The sequence below is a fragment of the Heterocephalus glaber genome, unplaced genomic scaffold (genome assembly GCF_053883595.1).
Source record: "Heterocephalus glaber isolate CG9 unplaced genomic scaffold, H.glaber_assembly_v1.0 deba00001610, whole genome shotgun sequence".
Lineage (NCBI taxonomy): Eukaryota > Metazoa > Chordata > Mammalia > Rodentia > Bathyergidae > Heterocephalus > Heterocephalus glaber.
Genome location: NW_028258381.1, coordinates 12198102 through 12205311, shown reverse-complemented (window position 1 = coordinate 12205311; position 7210 = coordinate 12198102). Strand labels below are relative to the sequence as shown.

The following is a 7210-nucleotide window of genomic DNA, read 5'->3' as shown; positions in this document are numbered from 1 at the left end:
GGAAGTTTTTGTTTCTACTCTTCCTATGTATTTGAAGAAGTGGTGGAGAAAGTTTCATATATATATATATATACACATTTATTTATTTATTTCCAGCAAAGATATGATAGACCTGCTGTCATCAAAAGGGACCAATCTGACTGTCATCTCACCATTCCATATGTGTGTGGCACTTGGCCAGAATCTTGCGGGAACTTCCACAGAAAACTTCCTGTTAGCTCTTTTTATTCTTGAAAACAAGATAGAGTCAGAAGAAATAATTCAAGGTCAGAGGTTCTACCTAAACTGTTTACTCAAAACAGACCAGTGTGTGTGTGTGTGTGTGTGTGTGTGTGTGTGTGTGTGTGTGTGTGAAAGAAGGAGGCAGACAGTCAGAACAGACTAAATACAGAAGAATGTGTTTAGAGAATCGGCTTTACACATTCAGGTGGGGCCTTGAGAAGGAACAGGTAAATGCAGGCTGTACACACACAAAGAAAGGAGAAGGGTCTACAAACACTGCAAAATTGAAGCTGGGACCCCAAAGCTCATTGGAGCTTTTCAGTTACCAGATTTTGTAAGAGAAAAATTTAAAACTGGGCAGCAGCCAGGTAATAAAGCTTCAGTTTCCAGCCCATTTCCTGCCCCCTCTTCACTAGGTAGGAGGGAGCAAGCGCACAAAGAGGGTACCATGGACTTCAGTCAGCTGGAGAAATCTGCACATCTGTGCCTGAGGTTGGAGAGGGATCTCTAAGGCCTTTTGCGTCACATGCTTCTAATAAGGACATTTATTTCTTCAAAATCATCTACATGTGCTTCAAGGATGAGATTGCTCTACAGTTGTGTGTTTGTTTTCCATGTTTGTTTCCTACATGGATGGAAGGGGCCCTGGAGCCAAGGCAGACTCCTCTACTGAGAAGATGTCCTGAGGAAGGAGCAGGATCTGCAATCAGGGGTCCCATTGGTAAAACTCGTGATTTTTCGCAAGGTCTGAAACACTTCTTTACCTCAGTCTCTTCCTCAAAGAATTGGTGTTAGCAATAATGTGGTGAGATCTCAGGAGCCATGCTGCAAGAGCACTCAGGAGAGAAGGTAAGAGATCAAACACTCATCGCCATGGTGTCGCTGACATTGAGTAGGCACTGAGTGCTCAAGTGTCTGCAGGGAAATTAATCATGTTGATCCAGTGCAAAATGCCAAATGCTTCTTCCTGAACCAAAGTGGTCAAAGTGACCAGTGCCATTCACTCCTCTGAGGCACTCTGACTGGCTCCACCTTCTTGCAGCTGGTCCTGTCTCATGCAATCACCACTCTCTGCCTGCCTGAGCTCACTTCTGTCCTCACCAACAGTCTTTGGGGCTAACCCTGGCATGTTGATGCTAGTCAGTATGTAAAAATAATTTAATGGTGCACGACTTTATTAGATGAATACAAAATTGACACGCAATGTTATTGCTTTGTGAAGTAAGCTGAATTGTATTCATTTTCACCACCCTGCATTTCTCCTGCGGACAATAATTTCTTCTTGCTATTCAACTTCATTTCCATCACCCAGGATAACTTCGCATCATTAACTTGATTAAAATGTTTCAGTGTTTTTTTCATTAATCTTAACAACAACAACAACTACACTCCTTTTGACGGTACTTAAAGGCTACTGTTTATGGCCCACGTACAGAAATATAATAGACGGGTTGGGGATGGATTCAGTGGTAGAATTCTACCTAGTGTGCTCAAAGTCCTGTGTTCCATCCCCAGTAGTCCAAATATTTAAAGAGTATAAATGAGTTTTGGAGAGCTGGTCTGGAGTATTAAATTTGGGCTTTTTTGTACAAATAAGTGTGTTTAAGTAAAAGAATGGTCTTTATATTGATGAAGACTAATCAGAGAGCAGTAGAAAGGATAGATTAAAGAGAAAGGTAATTGATACAGAGAGCTTGAGAGCTTATGGAACATATCTCAAGAGGTGTAGAAGAGCTGAGATAATTTATTTGGATTTAAAAGACCAAGTTTCAAGTCCTGACTATGTGATTTGGAAAATAATTCAATTAATTATACAATGGAAAAGGTTTCCTCCAGGCTTGTAAAAGTGCTTTAGAAACCAGTGAATGTGGACATGTTTTAGATATTGTCAAGAAATATTAATAAGACCTCAGGGATATTTTTATTAAACATACCAAATCAGGAGGTTCTTGTCCCTTTTCCCCCTGATTTTCTTATATTTCTCTGAAGGATTAACCTCATGTCATTTACCTTCCAACATTTTCCATAAGCAAAGCTGTGTGTGTGTTCCTTTTCACTCTGAGTTTATTAGATGCCTCTGATCACACTTGTAGTAAATACCCACACTCCTCCGATGACAGACTTGTCTCACTGTTTGGACCACACAATTATTACAGTGTTGAGTTAGGATGACTTCTTGTGCATGGCATATTTATTAAGATATCCCAAGTATCTGAAAAATTTCAGCATGACACAAATAATCTTCTTCTGACTTAAAAAAATTAATCTACCATGGTCTTGTGGCTGATTTCCTAGTGCTATCAGGTTACCTGTAAGAACAGTTCTCATTGATATTACTGACTCCTGGCCTCAAATTCCCTGAGAGAGTCCAGGGCCATGCTTCTGTGGCATTGCCTAAGCTAATTTATTCATTAAATTAAGGGAAGGTCCTTTGGTCAGCTACTCACACTTCCTGGATCCCCACGCACCTTTACAAATCAGATTTAGGATGTCATGCTAGCTGAGAATCACTCAAGATTTTGAGTTTGGTACATGGATATCGACTTTATCTCTTCCATCTCTCTTGATACACTCATCCAATAACTCACCAACATGGTGTCAATCCTTCCTTGAAAATCAATCCAAAATGTTCTTTTTTATTCATGTCCCCATCAGAGTTTTGTGGACACTTACAATCTGTTGTAGAGAATAATGATTCACCTTGGTATAAAACATCACTGCTTTCAAATACTGACAAAGAAGACACTTGACGTTTGATCTTGACAACCTGGAAGAGAATATAATACAATTAGCCCTATTTTGCAGATGAAGGATAATGAAATTGAGAGCCAGAAAGTTTTAAAAATGCTGATAGTTTAGAAATTCTAACACTAGAATTTCAACAAACCAAGAGAGAAAATAATCTTACATGCTTTTATTAGGTTGTATTTTTCAAATCAAATTATGTATGCACATGTGTATGTATATAATAGCTAATTTAATTTTTAATTAGAGAATACATACATTGGAATAATTGTCATATTACATCTGGATAGATCTCCTGATTCAAGATTACTCAGACTTGCAAATGTGGCAAACGACAGATGTCACCTAGCACCCCACACCACTGTGGCAATGTTGGCGACAAATCTGTGGAGTGTACCCCTCTTGCTTCTGCTTGAAGACTCCTATCTTGAGGACCCTCAGTCTTCTTAGCGTGTCACTCCTCCAATATTGAACAGCTCCATGTCTGTGTTTCTTTTCTTTAATGTGATAGGTGACCCCACAGTATTTGGAAACCATCAGCGTCTCTGATATAGAAGTGATTTCCTGACAAATATTTCTAGGTCAGTGACTTACTATGATCAGTCAACAAGCTCAGCATTCAGATGGATGGAGCATGGGCATCCTTGGGTGGACTGGAGACAGGGCAGCCAGCCATGCTCTTGGGCTTTTCATCAGGAGCACCATGAAAAGCCTTTGCAAACAGGATGAAGATCTCTCCCATTTACCGAGTTAAGATGATTATTGTAGCACTATACGGTTTCTGAATAACTTAAGGTTAGGCAACTGCATTACTGAAGGAAATCAGGGCATCTCAGCCACTGGTGGTGGATTTCCCACCCACAGTTTTCATTCTGAAAAACATCCACAGCTCAGAAGCCCTCACTGAGAAGAGGCAGCGAGCCTGTCCAGCAGTCAGTGTCTGTAAAAAGTATCGCTGTCACACTGATACTGATACAGAGTCCTGGGGCGATGAACCAGCTCCCCCATGACCAGACACAATGAAATTCACAGCTCTGTTGTCTACAATATGTACATAGGTCATCTTCCTCTTATCCAGAAAAAAATCACCACTGTTATTTCTTGCAGTGTCATTGCATAAATGGTGTTATTATGCACATGATGTCCCACATTATTTGAGAATTGGTGTGCACAGATACCTAAGGCAATAGCAAGGAAACTATTCCAAATAGCTGTCAGATGAGCTGGTGTCACACTAGAGACGTGTCATAAAGACAATCACAGCCATATGCATTCAAGAAAAGATGAGTACAACTGACCTCCCTTTTCTCTTGCTTGCTGTTGCCCCAGATTCACAGTGAGACACAGTCTCAATCTCGCCCTCCAGGAACAGGCTCCATACAACTTTATCAGTTAAGGGAATGGATGTAACTGCCTCATTCATAGAATTGCACAGGAAAATAAGGTATAAAATACAAAAAGAACAGATGCCACTTACTTAACAGATAATATCCTTGAGGTATTGCACTCGGCAGTTAGAATGTGTATGTTAGTTTATGTAACAATCACAATGCCTTTAAATGTGGAATGGACATAGATATGAAATCACATATTTATTTCTAAAAGCACAAATTGGGGAATCTGGGAATAGGGTGAGATGGGAGGGGAAGGAGTTGAATGGAAATTAAAAGTGATTTAAATGCTTTATGTATATGTTCCAATTCCCCAAGATGCATATGATTATTACACATTGCAAGCATGTACTAATAGGAAAAGAATTAAGAAAGCAAATGTTTGTTTCTTTCAACTCATTTAAAAACTACCTATAAATTCCCATCTTAATAGATTGATGATATACTCAATTTTAGATATTGCTGATACCTTTCTTTCTCTTAGAGTCATGAAATGATGCCTATGGCTTAGGTAGTGTTGCACCCAGTGAGAAAGAACCAACCAGAGACCAATATTAAATCCATATAGGAGTTTATTACCGGCCAGACCCGAGCAGAGCATCGGACTCGAGCCTTGACTGGGGGGAAATGAACATATTTTATACATCTTTGAGGCCAGCAGATTCTAGGCCCCCCTATGGGATAGAACTAGTAAAGCAAGCAAAAGGTACAGAAGTGGAATGTCCTGCTATTAGAACATTTGTAAAACAATAGTTGATTAATTGTTGTTTCTAAGAGACTCTCTAAGGGGAGGAGGTTTCTAAGCTTCCTCCTTTTGACTTCATCTAAAGGGCAGGCAAGTGGGTCGTTCAGCAGCAATATGGAGTCTGTCTTGCTAACTAGGGTCCTTCAGGTAGTATTTGAAAAATGGGTAAAAAAACATGCTCTTCAATGATTTATGGTCACCTTCTACAAGAATGATGAAGTGGGAAAGAAAGGGCCAATTTCAGGAGTCTGTACAGAGGTCAGGGTGCTGTCAGGACAAGAGAGCGTGGAGCAGCCTGGGATCCACCTGGCCCTGGAGGGCAGTGAAGGACATGTATTCATCTCCACGCTGGCTGAACAGTACTCTACGACTGCTTGTGCTTGGGAAATATCACACACAAACACATACACACACATACACACACACACACACAAACACGCGCTCACGCGCTGACTCCCACCTTCCACTTCCCTCTTGTTACCTCCAGGTATGATGGATTAGTCCACACATTGGCCTGCTGCCTGTAGAAAACAGATCTCCTTTTATGGACTCCACTTCCTTTGATCCTGCTGCCCAATGTACCCTGAATGCAGTGACCAAAAAGTATCACTTTACGAGGTAGCAAAATATAGGTAGAAGAAATACAGAGAAACAGATTCACCTATCCATGTGGCACTGCATAGAATTATATTTTTCAAAAATTTTAAGAAGAAAAGAAACTTGCATACTACTGAGCCAAGAATCATTAAAAACCTACTGGGTGACTGATCTTTAAAATACATTCTCAAGGATTATTTACAGTAATCCTCACACACTCCTGTAAAATCAACCTATTTATTCATGTTTGCAGAGGAAGAATCTGGATTTCTTAGATGTTGACTAACTTGTTCAAGTTCACAAAATTAGACCATCTGAACTGGTACAGTAGAGGGTAATACTCTTTAAAGAAAAAAATAAAAGGATACTCTCATGACTACCCAGCATTTAAATGATATAAGTTCCAGAAAGAAATAAAAGATGAGAATACTTATAATAAACACATTTTTAAATGTTCTAGGACTTACTTAATATCATAAATGGATAGATTGAAAGGTCCAAAATGTGTCTACCATGTTAGTCTATGTAGACCTAAGCAAAAATAAACCTTTGAGGTAGTCAGCTTCCCATCAGAATTACAAACACCTGAGATAATTAACTTACAACAAGAGAAGAAGTATTCTGGTTAATGATTTTTGAGGGTCTAATCAGTAAACAATTGTGGTGAGGTAGCCCGTAATAATGTAAGCTTGTGGCAGGGGAAAATTGCTTACTTAACCATCAGGAAGTAAAAGGAGAGAAGAGGTAACTGGGGTCCCACATGCCTTGAGGTCCATCCCCTTAAAGACTAAAGACCATAAAAGCCCTATTTCTCAAAGGTTCCCCCACCTGCCAAAAACATCTTCCTGGGGGTTAAGCAATTAATATATGTGCTTTTGAGATCCATTCAAGATCCAAACTATCGTGACCTTCAAGGACTATTTAGCACCGGCTACAGAGAGAAGTCCCACAGAATGAAGGATGAGATTTCTCAGCAGCAGGATGAAAGCCTTCCAACCTCTCAAGAAAGCTGACTTCCTGCTTAGAATCCCACGCCCCTCCCGGGAGCAGCCTGTGGTTGTAGAAGAGAGACATATTAACATTGATGAGATCGCCAAAGAAACCAGCTTCTTACACTGTGTTGCAAAACCCCAGCAGAGCATACCTTCCATAAAAAGAAGCAGCATTCAGGAAGGAAAGCAGAAGAGCAAATGGAAGAGACAGCAGAGGGGAGCCTTAGTACACTACTGTGTACTAAGAAGAACGTGCTACAAATGTGTGGCAAGGACAGTGCTGTGGTCGCTATGGTGACCGCAGAGTCCCAGAGACGTTTAGTGCCCTCATTCCTTTTACCGGAAACATCCATGGAGATGAGATGTCCCCACAAGAAGAACATACGTTTCTTAAATAAAGAGTTAATCCACAACTTGGTACTGCTCATTAATCAAAAACCTGAACAGCAGATTAAGTGTCGAATAGTAAGTTTAAAGCAGTGAAGGATAAAAACAAGTACAGAAGAAATGGAAGAGAG

General features: G+C 40.2%; 1 long non-coding RNA gene across 1 annotated transcript; it reads right to left on the bottom strand.

Moving 5' to 3' along the window:
• Positions 1-2832: 2832 nt before the first annotated feature.
• LOC110348152 (uncharacterized) lies at positions 2833-6960 on the bottom strand. The gene is made up of 3 exons (XR_002393137.2): positions 6845-6960; positions 5585-5686; positions 2833-2989 (listed from the first exon to the last, which is right to left on the bottom strand). It is a non-coding gene; the product is annotated as an uncharacterized LOC110348152 (long non-coding RNA).
• Between the last annotated feature and the right edge of the window lie 250 nt (positions 6961-7210).